Genomic DNA, 16,217 nt, shown 5'->3' with positions numbered 1-16,217 from the left:
TAGTTCTGGAATCTGCAGAAATGTTATCCTCTTCTAGTTGAAGCTTGGTCACTACTACTCTGTATTCCAGTCTATGTAAAGGGGGAAAGACTGGAAGCTCAAGACAATTTCCTTTAAAGCAAGTAGAATTAGCACAGGGACACTGCTACTCAGATTCCATTGGTGAGTATGTAGTCACATGACCCCATGTAGCCAGAAGGGCAGCTGGGAAATGTAGTCTCTAGCTGGGCAGTCATGTGCTCATTCAAACTTCGCTACTGTGGGTTTGTAGGATAACTAGGGGTTGGCCAGGTTGAACCTCACAATATCCCAGATGCCTGAATGTTTTAGTCCTGCAGTCTCCCTTCTTCCTCAGATAAGATACAGGAAGGGGAGCACCATTAGGTGAATATGGTGAGAGCCATGCCCAGATAAACTTACTGCTGGATCTGCCTTCTGCTGGGGTCAGGAACTGGTCCTACTGAATCATAAAGCAAAAACTCTGAAGAGGGGTAGTATTCAAACTTAGTCTGAGAGCCAGAGAGTTCTGGCACCTCCTCATCAACCTTCTGTGGCCAACATCATCCACAGGGAATGAGTAAAGTGAGCATAGGAGTTGACCTGAGTGAGAGGACTCTTGTGTCTGGTTTCTCAGAGTCTAGTCTTGGCTTCAGCAGCTGGATTTGGCTACACGTTGTGGGTTTGCCACTGGCAGCATCTGCAGGACAGCGTGTGTGCTCGGCAGCCCGTGGCTTCAGGAGTCTCATAGCACACACGCCGTCACATCTCTCTCTCATCGCGAAGCAAAATGTACACGCAATGAAATGCATAGATCTTCAGTATACAATCGATGAATTTTGATAAATGGACATACACTGTAAACAGCACCCCTATCACAATGGAGAACATGTCTATCCCCTCAGAGAGCTCTTTTGTGCTCCTTTGCAGGCAATCCCCATCCCTTCATAGGCAACCACTGTTGTAACATCTGTCAGCATAGATGAACTTTCCCCATCCTGGAACTTCATATAAATGGAATCACAGACTGTGTATTCCATTGTGTCTGTGTCCTTCACTCGGCATCACGTTCGTGTGATTCATCCGTGCTGTCGGATGTATCGGTAGCTCGTTGATTCCTGTTGCCGTAGAGTAGTCCATTGTATGGATCTGCCACAGTTGATCTACCCATTTGATTGCTGATCAGCCTTGGGGCTTGTTTTCAGTGTGGGGGTGCTAAGAACAGTGCTGCTATGGATAATCTTGTGCATGATTTTTGTACATATATGGCACATTTCTGTTGGGTACATAGCATGTGTCCTGCTCTAGTAGATACTGGCAAACAGTGACAGTCAGGATTTTTATTCTTTTTGGAGGGGAGGTTTCATGGTCTCTCTGAAAATGTGCCTGCTCTCTCCCCACTGGTCTTTAAATTCAGTGTCCCAAGGCAGGGAGCATTGGGAAGGGCACCTTTATTAAGCTTGAAAAAAAAAAAGTCCTGTAACTCTGTTGGGCCAAAGTAGTGTGCCCAGTTTTATTTATACTTAATTATACTTGATTAACCCTTGATTTATAAGGATTAAATGAGTTACCACTGGTGATGATCCTGGAAGGATGCCTGGCACACTATAATTGCTATAAAAAAATGGTTCGTTAAATAAAAACTAAGAGGGTCATTTAAGTCAGTCGCCACCATGTCTTGTCCCAGATGGATTAGAGGTAACTGTTGTCAAACAAAACAGCCTGATTGCCATCCACTCGAAGTAATAAAAGAGAAAAACAATTTGTGAAATGGAAAACCAGTATCTAAGGGCGATGGGTGTGGCAAGATGAAGAGATCCCCAGACCAGTGCGCTTGCAGTCTGAAAGCAGAATGGCTGGGGTGCACGCCCCAGAAGCGCCTCGCTCTCTGACGATGGTGTTTTCCTCCTGGGCCCCTAGTAGATGGTGGCTCCATATTATAGGCCAGGCAAGGTGTCAGCAGATTCACAGTCGGATTTGACACTATGTACGGTTTTGAGAAAATGTATGGTGTCACCTTGTGTCTATAAAGGGGAGTATAGTGATGGACAGGTCATTTTCGTGCATTACAGTTGACCTCTAACTCCTAGGAAATGGAGCAAATCGTGGCCATGAAGCAGTTACTGAAGGTTGGCGGTAATGGATGATGTTTGACCCTCAGACGGCAAGGGCTCCCTGCTCCTAGCAAAGCTGGCTTGAGCCACCTAGCTTTTCCAGCTCGCATCCCCGCAGCTGCATTCAGACGCGCATTCGGAGCAGCTTCAAGTTTGCTGTGCGCAGTTGAACTGCTTGCCACTCGGTGCCATGGAATCCTGTATGACTAGTTTTTATTTGCTGCTGTTTTCACAACCAGGACTTTATTAGATACGCAGCCAGAAGAACCTGACCAGGGACCCAGGCAGCAGGCAGAGAGAGAGTCTGGAAGAAGAGTACTGGAATCAAAGTAGTAGGTTAGGAACAAGACTTGCCCGCAACAGAGGAGGAATGTTCTCATGTTCTGCTCCCTGCGTCTTCGGGTCAAGACTGCCAACTCCAGCACAACTCAACTCCTTGAATTCCTCAGCGTGTGGAGGGGAAGCTGAATGCGTGACGCGTTGAGTGGGATACCTGACGTATCACTTTAGGAATAAGGGGACTGATAGAGGAAAGTACTCTGCGGGGCCTAGAAATGCGTGCAGGGGCGATGGTAGACGAATGTTACAGAAGCCAGCTGGTGCCAGGGAGGCTGCAGTCTTGTTCCAGAACCTACAGCGATCACTTCATCCTCCGCCCCAGGGGCTATCCAGCCACGTCCTTGTTCGGGTGGAGGGACACATGCTCCCAGGAGGGCAGCGTGGGCTCCTTGTCTCTGCCATAACCGCCAGCATCCTTTTCTTTGTTTCTTCTGTTTATGTTCACTGTTCTCTCTCGCCATCTTAATTCATACATTTATATGACCATTCTTTATTAGGTGTTTGTCAGAAGTAGAAAAATGATGACTTTACCCCACTTGTAAAGTGCATTGGTCTCTGGGTCACTAAAATCGTGTTGCAAAAAGAGGACGGAAGTTTGTAGTGATCATTTTCCTGGCAGTGAAGAGAGACAGGAATCCTGTGAATTTAGAAGGAGTCACCTGGTCCAACCCTTCATTTTAGGAGGAAAAAAGAAAGAAAGGCAAGGGCCCAGGATACAACAGCGGATCGGTAAGGGGTCCGGAGGCAGAACCCCCAGCTCTACCCCAGTGCTCTGGGTACGCTCGTTTAATAATGTCGCGGCATCAGCTGTGAAACTCGGCCCAGAAAGCTTTCTTTTATCTTCATTTGCCTGAAGGACAGCAAAAGGAACCCTGGGCCTCTGGGAACTAACTGTAGGGCCATTCTTGTATATGTTCTGCTCTGTCATATGTGATGAGAGCTTTAGATGGTAGCTGAAGATTAAAGCCACTCTCCTATTATATACTTTATATACCAAAAGACCAGTTGCATTGCTTTTCTGAGAAATGGACCATCTCAGTATGTTCTGAGCAGCGGCCTTGCCAATAATACATATTTTCTTTTTGAAAAATATTTATCCAAAGGACTTAAACTGCTTCCATCAGTCCTCTCTTCAGCCTCCTTGGGCCTAAGAGATCTTCCTTTTCGGTCCAATTCCTGCTTTGATTTACTCCCATTTGTCCCCACATCTCCTGACTTCTGTGTCAGGGGAGGCCTTTGTGCTGAAGAAGACCGCTCATGAGGGTTTCCTAAAGTTAACAAGTGATGGAAAAATACAATCACATGGGTTATTTGTTACACACACGAATCTCTCTCTCTCTCTCAAACAGTTTGAGAAATATTTCAAAACCACTCTGCTGTTGACAACCCATAACACTGTGGATTGCATTGCTGTAGAAGAAATGAGGATGATGGTAATTAATGAGATGGGTTTTTTTAAATTGCAATTCCAGTATAGTTAACATACAGGGTTGTATTAGTTTCAGGTGCACAATACAGCGATTCCACACTTACATCACCCGGTGCTCATCACAACCAGTGCCCTCCTTCATCCCTGTCACCTGTCTCACCCATCCCCCCACTCCCTCCCCTCTGATAACCAGCAGTTTGTTCTCTAGAGTTAAGAGTCTGTTTCTTGGCTTGCCTCTCTCTTTTTTTCCCTTGGCTCATGATCCAAATTATGAAAGCAGCCTACGTGTCCATCAATAGATGAATGAAATCAATAGATGAATGGATAAAAAAGATGTGGAGTATATATGTGTGTATGTGTATATAGACCCACACACAATGGAAGCTGTGTGTGTGTGTACATATACATACACACACACACACATATATATATAATGGAATATTACTCAGTCATCAAAAAGAACGAAATATTGCCATTTGCAGTGACATGGATGGAGTTAGTATAATGCCAAGCGAAATAAGTCAGAGAAAGACAAATACCATATGATTTCACTCATGTGGGATGAGATGGTTTCAAGAACTAAGAATATCTTAAGTAAAAAACTTCACACAGTGCCTGGCACATAGAAGAAGCTGAGTGAATGTGAGTTGTCCTTCTATTTCCTGATGGAGAATCCTGACCCCCAGTGTTATATCACCTTCAATGACAGTATTTGAGGAAGGATTCTTAAGAACAGGAATCTCAAAGGCCATTTGGAGTAAAATGTGAGATGTACTGAATAGCTTCTGAATTCTTCCAAGTAGAAGTCCATTGATTGAGAAACTTTGCATACAGTTATGGAACTGGTCGCATGTGAGCTGGGTCCTGCCTTGCCTCCTGTCCTGTTCCTGATTCACTGCCCTATCTCCACCCTCGCCTGCTTTCAGTTCTTAAGAGGAGCAGGCCGTTCTCCTCGTGGGTGTTTCCTCTGTCTGGAGTGTTCATGGCTTGCCAGACTGAATCTGATGATCCTTCAGTGTCTAGCTAAATGTCCCTTTCCCTAGAGGTTGGGGTTGCAAAGAATACCATGTCTAAAAACGACATCCTTGCTATTACTCATTCTCATGGCCCCTGCTCTTTCCCCTCATAGCACTCATATTTCCATGTTATGTTCTAATATTCATCATCCCTCCCACCAGACTAAATCGGCAGGGGGAGGGCAGGAGCCATGGTCTACCCTGTGCCTGAGACCATCGTGCCACTTAAAGAGTAGGTGCCCAGTAGGTATTTGTTGAATGGGTGAATGAATGAATGAATGAATGACTCTGTGATCTGCCGTGGTCTACAGTTGGAAGAGATCCATATGGTGATATCTGGGTCCTTACAGTTAAGGACTTGGTGTAGTAGAACGCAAATTTATTGAATTTTTCCTTATATGTGTGAAAACAAAAATGTCTAAGTCCTACGTATTCAGTGTATACAGAAAGACACAAAAGCAGAATTACTGGTAATACCACCATCAAAGTGGGGCTTGGCCCAAAGCAGATAATCCAGAAAAGTGAAGGCCTCCATAGGCTACGTCAGGGTCAGCAGCGATGGGCATTTTCCTACTGTGGGATCCCAGGTGTCCGTGAAAGTGGGATAGGATAGGAACCCAGCAATCGGTCTGTATCACCAAGGAAACCCCTGCCTTCTTGCTGTTGGTGACTTGTGTGTTAGGGTAGGGTAACTGCTATCACAAGTAGCATATCGATTTCAGTGCCTTAACATAATGGAAGTTTATTTTCACTCACGCATCATTCCAGTGTGGATGTTTTGTGCTTGGGCAGTCTCTTCTCCGGGTGATCGACAACCCACTCTCCACCCATCGTGGTGCTCCATCCTCTCTTCAGTTTTCACCTCTTCTTTCAGCTGGATCATGAGAAAAGAGAGACCGTGGTGAATTGCCAGGGATGGGGTGTGTGGGAGGGGGGAGGGTAACAGCTTTACTGAGACATAATTCGCATACCATACAATTCACCCATTTAAAGAGCACAAACCAGTGGTTTTAGTATATTGAGAGTTGTGCAACCATCACAACCAATTTTAGAATATTTTCATTCCTCCCCCCAAAACCCTGAACCCATTACCAACCACTGCTCCCCATTTTCCCCGTAACTCCCCTCCCCAGCCCTCAACAACCACAGTTCTATTTCGGCAGTCCATTAACAGTCACTCCCTATTCCCCACCTCACTGGCTGGCCCTAGGAAACCACTCATCTGTTTTTGTCTTCGGATTTGCCTATTCTGGACACTTCATATGAGTGGAATCCTATAATTGGGGAGTTTTTCTGGCTGGCTTCTTTCACTTAGCATACTGTTTTCAGGGTTCGTTCATGTTGCAGCATGTGTCAGTACTAAATTTCTGTGACTGAAGAATATTTTATTGTACTGATATAACCCATTTTATTTATTCATTTGTCAGTCGATGGACTTTTGGGTTGTTTCCACTTTTTGACTCGACCAGGGAGGTTTGTCTGAGCCTGGTCAGGAAGTGATGTTCGTTACTCGCTAGCATATTTCATTGGCCAAATTTCAGTCTCATGGCCCAACCTAACTGCAAGGGAAGTTGGGAAATGTGTTCTGGCCGAGGGCCCAGGGAAAAAAAAAAGTAAATGGGTTTTCGTGAACACATCCTAGTCTCTACTGCGACTTGCAAATATGAGGGATAGAGTTGAAGTGAATTCATCCACATGGAAACCCCTGAGAATGCGTCGTCAGAACCAAGAGTGCAGACAGGAATACTCTTCACTTCCTGTTGCTTTTGTGAAAAGCCAGCCTCAGAAGTGCCCAGCTCCCCATTGGGGCCTGCCAGTTCACTGTCAAACCCGACCTTTATAGATGGTGCTTGGTGGTCCCAGGGAACTAGAAAAGGTTGCGATGATGGGGGCAGGGATGGGATGATTTAATAGTGGCTCTGGCCTGATATGTAACTAGGTCCTGTCTGTAGAGTCGGAAAGCCACCATTCTGTTTCATGTGTTTCTTTGGCTCTGGACACTGTCCAAACTCACACACGGGTTGCCTCTAACTGTTCCTTTCTCCTTAAGTAAATATGAGGCATCTGGCCAGACTAAGACACCTGCTTCCTTGTGGCAGGCGTGTATCTGTCGAGATCCAATCAGGAAACTGAAACCTCTCTCAGTATTTAAAATAGAGGAAATTGGCTATACGGAATTGCTCACACGCGTGATGGAAGAGCTGAGTAGCCAAACAGGGAACTGGGTCCCCTCAGAATTACCATCCGCAGGAAGCTGCTACCGTCCCTCCTTTGGCTGGTGGGACACAGGAAAGGTGATGTGAGCAGAACCTAGGAGCCAGGATCCCTTGAAACCATTACAAGCCTGTTGGCTGGGAGGTCAACAGAAGAGACGCAGCTGTTGCCGGAGCAAAACACACCTTGGATGGGACAATGGACTCTGGCTTCTTCGTTCTTGCCCTGCGGATACTTGCCCACCATGCTCTTCCACTGGTGGCTCATGGCTGGTCATCAGGGCTGGGAGCCTGGGAAGCAGCCTGGAGGAGCCCGCTCCCTCGGGACCCAGAGCAAAGCAGGTGGCAGAGGAATGTATCTGAGGGTGGAGAGCCGTAATTGGCCCAGTAGGACACTTCACTTGCCGAAACAGTCACCTAAGTGTCTGTTTTCCAGGATCTACATATTTTTAAAACCACCTTTATTAAGGTATAAGGGAGAACTTACATACAATCAAATGCACCCAAAGTGTTCCGTTTGACGGCTTTAGCCAAGTAAGTACTCCCGTGTCACTACCACCACGATCAAGAGACGGAAGGTTTTCTCCCTCAGAGTTCCCTTTGGTACTTTTTTTGTGACCCCCTCCCCCTCCCCCCATGCCCTTCCAGCCCCAGTTTGGATAATGGCGATTGACCCATATTCCAGGTCACTGATCCTTTCTTTCAGAGTGTCCAAATCTGATGTTAGCTCATTTCAGTGCCGTTTAAAAAAAAAATTCAGTTTTAGGATTTCTATTCATGTGTTTTTTGAGAGTTTCCATTTCTCTCACAAAATACCTTAATTCTTCACCCATATGTATTATGTATGTATAAACAATATATTTCTGATAGCTGTAAGTTCTCAGTAAGTTGTAAGTTGTCAGTTTTAGTAACAGTCATTTCTGGTTCTGGTTCTATTTTTTATCTTGATTATGGGCCACATTTTCTATGCACATTTCATAATTTTATTATATTCTGTACATTTTATCTAAAAGAACCGAGGAGACCGAAATATAATTTGTTTTGTTTATTATCCTGAATACCTGAGCCCTTTCTTAGGTCTAGCAATTAGCACATATGACTGATTTTTTTGTGTTTCTCCTAGAGAATGGCTGGGTTAGCCCTGGACTCCATTTTAATCCATTAACTCGTGATTAGCCCAACCCCCACCTCTTGTCTCTCTGTGACCTTTCTGGTCTTGTCAGTATTTGAGCAGGGAGGATTTGGGGTTGCCGTTCCTCGTATCTTTGGATTCCATTTTTGCAGGGACCCACGTCCGAGTGCTCTGATAGCGCATGTGGTATCTTTCTATTTTGAGCCTCTCCTGCACCATGGTTTTCTTGGCAAAATACAGGCGAGTGTGCTATAAGATAATTCTAACACAAAGCAAAAGGTTTTTGCTTGGGGTCCTTTCCAGATGCCATTCTGTCCCATCAGCCCATGCTGTTGTCCAAAACATTGCTGATTTTCTCCTTGTGCCTGTGAAGTTTCTCTATCAAAGACTCGCTCTTCCATTTGTTAGTACCTAGAGCAGGCCCCCCAGCGGGGAAGTTGTCGTGGTTCTTTGCTCACCTCTGAGAGTGTCGTTGTTCTCTGGGATGAGTTATCCAAGGAAGTTCTTCCTCCCCTTCGGCATGGGCTAGGTATTGTCCAGGCTTGGACCGTTGCCAATCTTCAAACTGGAAGCAGACATCTCTTAAAAGGTTTTTAATGGGCCACCTAAGACAACATTGGTCCTAGATAGGACTCTGGTTTGTGAGACATTTTGCTTGTTAATTCTGAGGGCTTGCTTTGGAGAAGGATTTTTTTGGAACTCTGTCTCCCACCCTATCAACTTTTTCTTAAAGACACATGATATAGGAAAGACAGGCAGACAGGATGCTTAGTGACAGATGAAAGTTCTGGCACACTGTAGCTCACAATCGCCTTGTCAGGTTAGCAAAGTCAACCATACTTTACATGTGAATAACTGAGGCACAGAAAAGATAAGCAACTTGCTCGAAACTCAAACAGGTAGTAAGTGGTATGAAAATAACCAGAATCTAGCTGTAAAGATTCCCAATCCACTGTTGTGGTTTTTTATTCTGTGTATCTTATTGTATAAAAAATAAATACGTTTATATATTTTTGTGAAAAACTGGGGGAAAAAACATTTAAAGCAATTGTCCCTTATAATTCTGTTCTCTAATCCACCCACATTCCAGAAGTAATCTCGCTCACCACTTTGGTGTATATCCTTTCAGTTTTCTGTGCATTTGCATCCTCTTCACTACGTTATGCTGCAGGGTTCCTAAAAGACAGGACCACAGAGGAGATGCTCTGTCATTGTGTTCACTCAGCAGTCAGTGGATGGAGATCTTTTCATGTTCGGTACAGCTCAGTTTGTCATCCATTTAACAGAAATTTGTTGAGCACCTACTATGTGCTAGACCAAGTTCTAATCCCTAGGGCATAGCAGTAAACAGACCAGACAGAAAAATCCCTCCCTCTCGGAGCTTACATTCTTAAGTGGGAAGAGACAATAGAAACTAAGTAAAACTATTAAAACAGGTTAGGGTGATAGGCTGGGGGGGGGCAGATTACAGTTATAAGCTGAGTGCTCAGAGAGGACTAGACTTAAGAGAGAGTGACATAAAAAAAAAATGAAGAGATGAGGAAGCATACCGTGTAAGTATATTGGGGAAGAACATTCTGGAAGGTTCCAGGGAAGAACGTGTAATAGCAGGGAGGCTTGTGCAGCAGCAGAGTAGGTGATGGGGGGGGTGGATAGTGAAATAACCGGGAGCCAAATCTTCTAGAATCTTGCAGGCCACTGTAAGAAAATAGGTGTTTGCTTTGAGACGGGAGCTCCTGGAAGGGTGTTTTGTTGTTTTTGTTTTTGAGATATAATTGATATATAACATTTTATTAATTTCAGGTGTATAACATAATGGTGTGATATATGTACATTTTGTGTAACAATCACCACAGTAAGTCTAGTTAACATCCATCACCACACATAATTAGAAACATTTTTCTTGTAATGAGAACTTTGAAGATCTCTCTTAGGAACTTTTTTTTTTTTTTTAAGTAGGCTCTGCACCCAACATGGGGCTCGAACTCATGACCCTGAGATCAAGAGCCCCATGCTCTACTGACTGAGCCAGCCAGATACCTCATGGAACTTTCAAATCTATAATACAGTATTAACTATGGTCACCATGCTGTGTATTACATCCCCAAGACCTGTGTATTTTCTAACTGAAAATTTATACCTTTGACCCATTTCGCCCACCCCCCACCCCTGGCAGCCACCAGTCTGTCCTCTGTATCTGTGAGCTTGATTTGGTTTGCCTTTTTAGATTCTACATGTAAGTGAGATCATACAGTGTTTATCTTTCTCCGACTTCTTCCACTTAGCATAATGCCCTCAAGATCCATCCACATTGTTGCAAATGGCATGATTCCTTTCCTTTTATGACGGAATAATAGTCAGTTGTGTATGTAAAGCACATCATTTATCCATTCATCCACCGATGGGCACTTGGGTTGCTTGCAGGTCTTGGCTGTTGTGAATCATGCTACAGTGAACGTGAGAGCGCGGGTATCTTTTCGACGAGTGTTTTTGTTTTCTGTAGATAAATACCCAGAAGTGGGATTGCGGGATCATATGGTAGTTCTATTTTGAATTTTTTCAAAAATCTCCGTATTGTTTTCCACAGTGGCTGCACCAATTTGCATTCCCACCCACAGTACACGAGGGTTCCCTTTTCTCCACATCCTCACCAACACTTGTTATCTTTTGGGTTTTTTTTTTTTTTAATCTTAGCCGTTCTAACAAGCGTGAGGTGATGTCTCATTGTGGTTTTGATGTGCATTTTCCTGACGGAGAGTGATGGTGAGCATCTTTTCCTGTGTCTGTTGGCCATCTCTACTGTTGGCCTTCTTTATGCCTTCTTTGGAAAAATGTTTATTCAGCTCCTGTGCCCATTTTTTAAATCGGACTTTTTTTTTGCTATTGAGTTGTATGAATTCTTTATATTTTGGGGGTATTAACTCCTTATCAGATATGTGATTTGCGTAGAGAGTTTCGAGTAGAGGAGTGACATGGTCTGACTTAGTGTTTAGCAGGGTCACTCCAACTGCTGTGTTGAGAACAGATTGTAGAGAGGCGACGGTAGAAGCAGGAAATGACAATTACTTGGACCAAGGCAGTAGCGGTGGGGGTTCATGAGGAGTAGGCCATTTTTGGATATGGCTGAAAATAAAAGCCAACAGAATTTTTTGATTGAATAAAAAATGTTAGAGAAATGTGGCAGGACTCCAAAGTGTTTGGCATGAAAATGAGGAGGAATGGACTGAGCATTATTAAATAAGGTGGAGAAGAACAGCTTTGATGGGACAATCAACAGTTGAGTTTTGGACACATTGAGTTTGAGGTATTAGACATGCAAGTGAGATGCTAGGAAGGCAGCCAGATATGGAAGCCTGGAGTTTAGGGGAGAGCTCTGGGCTGGAGATAGGAATTTGAGAGTCATCAGAATATGGATGGTTTGAAAAAGCAGGATACTATATGATACCACCAATGGACCTAGTGTAGTTACTGATCGCGAGGCAAGGTCCAAAGGTTGTGCTAAGGACACTCCAGTGTTAAAATACTGGAGACATGAATAGGGGCCAGAAAGTTAGACTAAAGTAGAAGGAAAATCAGGAGTGTGTGGCATCCTGCAAGCCAAATGAAAGTGATCCAAGGAGGAAGGAGTACTCAACTGTCGATTGCCACTGGTAGGTCAGATAAGACAAGGGCTGAGAAGCGGTCAGTGCCTTCAGCAGTGACACAGACCCACTGAATCTGAATATCCAGGATAGGACACACTGATGCCTGGATCCCATCTCCAGACAGTGATTTAATTGGTCTCAAGTGCAACCTCAACGTCAAGGTTTTTAATTTTCCCCGGTGATTCTAATGCAAGCCAAGGTTGTGAGCCCCCACTGCCCTAATTCATATCTGTCTCTTAATGTGTGAAATGGCTTTATTGTCAGAAACATATGTTGCTGGACTGAGTAAACATGGGAGTTTTTGTCTATAGACTTGTTCGTGGATACTTTGGGATCTGAAAATGACAAACAGATCTGAAAACTGATGATTAACCACTAAAGGGATAAGTTATTTAGCACCTGCCCTGAAGTGGCTTTTAAGCTGAAAACCTATGTGCTTCTCATTTTTTGCAAATGTTTGGTTTTTGGGTTTTCTTTTTTTAATCGTAAGAAGACCTTTTGTTTTGAGTAACAAGGGTAAGTTTCAGGTTAATGAAAAAAATTCAAGGGAAGTGTTGCTGTCAATGGTCCAAAGGAAACCAAACAAATGAACCCGAACCCAGATCAGTAATGAAGCATTTAAGAGTTAAGCACATTCTTTTCAGAATCCCAAATATTTCACACCTCAAAAGTTGGCTCATAACAGATGTAGAAATTCTGTACCTCATTAAAGTTTTAATCCTTTGAGTTTTCCTGCCATAGACCATAGAAATTATTTAAATGCTCCAGTAAATTTGAATGTGGTTGGTATCTGTTGGCTCTTAAAAATGAGAAGGAATCATGGGTTCATTAAGAGACCTGGTTTGCAGTCTGGTAAAATTGGATTCTGTGGACAAAGAGAGTAGAGATCAAATATGTGAAAACACGACCAAGGTAGCAAATAGAAAAAGTTAGAGTTGTAATACAGACCTAATTATTGCAGCCTTCCAGCAGAACACCAAGTGTCTAGATGAGCCCTTCTCAACCTGGTTTGCATTCCACAGAGAATTAAACCCTAATGCCCTAAGATATCCATTGTATCAACTGAATGAACTCTATTATGCATCCAGAATGGGGCTACCTACGCACCCTACTTGGGAGAAGGGAAAAAATAGTCACTCAGATAATCAAATAATTTTCTCTGGGGCTTAATGTGCTAGCAGATCCCCAGTTGAGAAAAGCTGTTTGAGGTATAATCTGTGTCTCGAATGATGCAGTAGTTTTATGAGGTACAAGTCCTCCAGAGAGAAAGCATAAAAAAGCCTGTTGTAAAATTGCCAAGAAATTAAAAAGAATAATTTCTTTATTCATTTATTAGAATAGTTATTTGTAAAACATGCACAGGAACACCTTGTACAAATCCCAGCAGTGATTTTTTTTTAACAATCTAATGTGTATCCTTCCAGACTCTGTGCACACATATATGTGAATAGTGTTGAGTGCAAAGAATGGGATTGTGCTATTCATTTTGTTCAATTTTTTCCATGAACTTTATTCAAATTCTTCTATATAATTACATGCAGACTTGCCTCTTTCTAAGGGTTTCATGATCCTCTGTAGTTTTGTTGTTACGAAATATATTTTACCATTCATATGTTAACGGGGCATTTAGATTATCTTCAGTTTTTCATTGTTAGGGGCAAAGCCATAATGAACATCTTTGTTCAAAAACTCTTGAAAAAAAAATATAGGAGTTCTTCTATATTACAGATTCTAGAAGTGGAATTGTTGAGTCAGGATGGACTTTGACCTTTTTTGTTGTTTTTATTATATAAATTTCAAACACCATCAAAAGTAGGAAATAATACAGTGAACCCCCATGTATCCCTTCTCCACTTCAGCAGTTACCCCTACGTGGCCGGTTTTGTTTCCTGCTCACCCCACCCACCCCCTCCTCCCCTAACAACAGATGGATTATGAAGCCAAGACATGCCATTTTATCCACAGAGAGTGCGGTATTGTCTGAGGCACAGTTTTACAAGACATAGTCATCACTGTGTTATACCTTAAGATGAGCAATAATTCCTCAGTATGAGTGTTCACATCTTCCCAGTTACTCTCTTTAGTTTTATGTTTATGATGGAGTTGTTGGAGTCATGATTCAGGACAAGGTCTATACGTGGCATTTGGTTGATAAGACTCTTAAGTCTTTTTTGGTATAGAGCTTTCCCCTTCATCATTTTAATATAGTTGATACGTTTCAATCGTTTATAGTTACTGTTCTTCCTAATGCTCACATTGTCCCCTCTTTGGCCAAAAACTGATTCTTGTTGGTTCCTGAGTCTTTTTCATATGAGCTTAGTAGCTTCTTTGTGTCTTTGTATCAAGATGTTCCAGGATCATGTTAGACCTATCTGGAGTCAACCATTCCTCCAGGGAGTCCTGGTTCCATGTGGTGAGACATGGTATTTACAGACCCCAGTCAGGGCTTGGGGGTTCTCATTGCTACTGAGTTGGTCATTGTTTTGGTCCTTTTCGGTAGACAGAGCTAGGAAAACCACTTGGTGAGTTCATAGTGATGTTCCAATTCAAGTTTAGGACCATAGGATTTTTTATTATTATTATGTTCAGTTAGCCAGCATAGAGTCCATCGTTAGTTTTTGATGTAGTGTTCAGCGATGCATTAGTTGCATATAACACCCAGAGATCACCACACGTGCCCTCCTCAGTGCTCATGACCTGGACTGTAGGGTTTTACTGAATTTCTTGGATTTTATGTATCTCTTATGCATCTCTCTTGTTCCTAATGATATTAACATCATCATTTTCTTGTATTCTGTACTATATATATGTAATATTTTCAAAATACCAGTACAATTATTATCACTAATATGATTACTGGAAACTATTTCAGATTTCTTTGCATTTATTTTTCTACTTAGGTTATATACTCTTAAGAAAATACAGTCAAGGGGTGCCTGGGTGGCTCAGTCGTTAAGCATCTGCCTTCAGCTCAGGGCGTGATCCCAGCATTCTGGGATCGAGCCCCACATCAGGCTCCTCCGCTAGGAGTCTGCTTCTTCCTCTCCCACTCCCCCTGCTTGTGTTCCCTCTCTCGCTGGCTGTCTCTCTCTCTGTCAAATAAAGAAGTAAAATCTTTAAAAAAAAAAGAAAGAAAGAAAAGAAAAGAAAATACGGTCAAATGGCTGTGTTTTAATAATCACATGAAGTAGTTCCTTTTTGTGGGCAAAGCCACCAGCCACACGTGGAGGCTCATTTGTCTTATTTTGCTGCAGCCCCAAATTCAGATGGTGTTTTATTGGCAGTGTTTTTAGGAAACATTTAAAAATGTTTTTTTATTTCATTTTCTAATTGTGTAAAAAACGTCCACAGTTTCAGTCAAAGTGCAAAAAGTGAATTTCTTTTCCTGCCCCCTTCATCATGTTTTCTCCCTCCACCTATTGGTGGTCACTCTTATTACCTTTTGCTTTATCCTTTCATTTTGAAGAAATAAAAGCAGGTACATTGATCGATTTGCAGATGTTGAACCACCCTTGCATCCCAGGGATGAATCCCACCTGGTCATGATGGATAATCCTTTTAATGTACTGTTGGATCCTATTAGCTAGGATCTTGTTGAGAATTTTGGCATCCATATTCATCAGGGATATCAGTCTGTAATTCTCCTTTTTGATGGGGTCTTTGCCTGGTTTGGGGATCAAGGTAATACTGGCCTCATAGAATGAGTTTGGTAGTTTTCCTTCTGTTTCTATTTTTGAAACAGCTTCAGGAGCATAGGTATTATTTCTTCTTTGAATGTTTGGTAGAATTCCCCAGGGAATCCGTCAGGCCCTGGACTCTTGTTTTTGGGGAGGTGTTTGATCACTGCTTCAATCTCTTCAAAATTAATCAGTCTGTTTAAAAAATCAATTTCTTCCTGTTTCAGTCTTGGTAGTTTATAGGTTTCCAGGAAGGCATTCATTTCTTCCAGGTTGTTTAATTTATTGGCATATAGTTGTTGATAATAGTGTCTGATTGTTTCTATTTCCTTGGTGTTGGTCGTGATCTCTCATCTTTCATTCATAATTTCATTAATTTGGGTCCTTTCTCTATTCTTTTGAATAAGTCTCGCCAGTGGCTTATCGATCTTATGTATTCTTTCAACGAACCAGTTTCTAGTTTGGTTGATCTGCTTTACTGTGCTCCTGGTTTCTAATTCATTGATCTCTGCTCTAATCTTGATCAACTGCCTTCTTGTGTGTGGGNCTGATTTCTCGTGCATGAGTTAGGCCTGTTCTTCTGTTCCAGCTCCAGCTTCTTGAGGTGAGAATATAAAAACTGCATTTTAGATTTTTCTATTCTTTTGAGTGAGGCT

The 16,217-nt window shown here is 42.7% G+C and overlaps 1 protein-coding gene across 1 annotated transcript in view; it reads left to right on the top strand.

The window, feature by feature from the left end:
• MAP3K15 (mitogen-activated protein kinase kinase kinase 15) overlaps positions 1 to 16,217 on the top strand; it is a gene marked incomplete at its 5' end in the record, with an annotated part of 114,329 nt that overhangs the window by 45,724 nt on the left and 52,388 nt on the right. The gene's annotated exons all lie outside the window — the stretch shown is intronic.

This window comes from Ailuropoda melanoleuca, chromosome X (assembly GCF_002007445.2).
Source record: "Ailuropoda melanoleuca isolate Jingjing chromosome X, ASM200744v2, whole genome shotgun sequence".
Lineage (NCBI taxonomy): Eukaryota > Metazoa > Chordata > Mammalia > Carnivora > Ursidae > Ailuropoda > Ailuropoda melanoleuca.
This window is presented reverse-complemented; position numbering and strand designations above follow the sequence as displayed.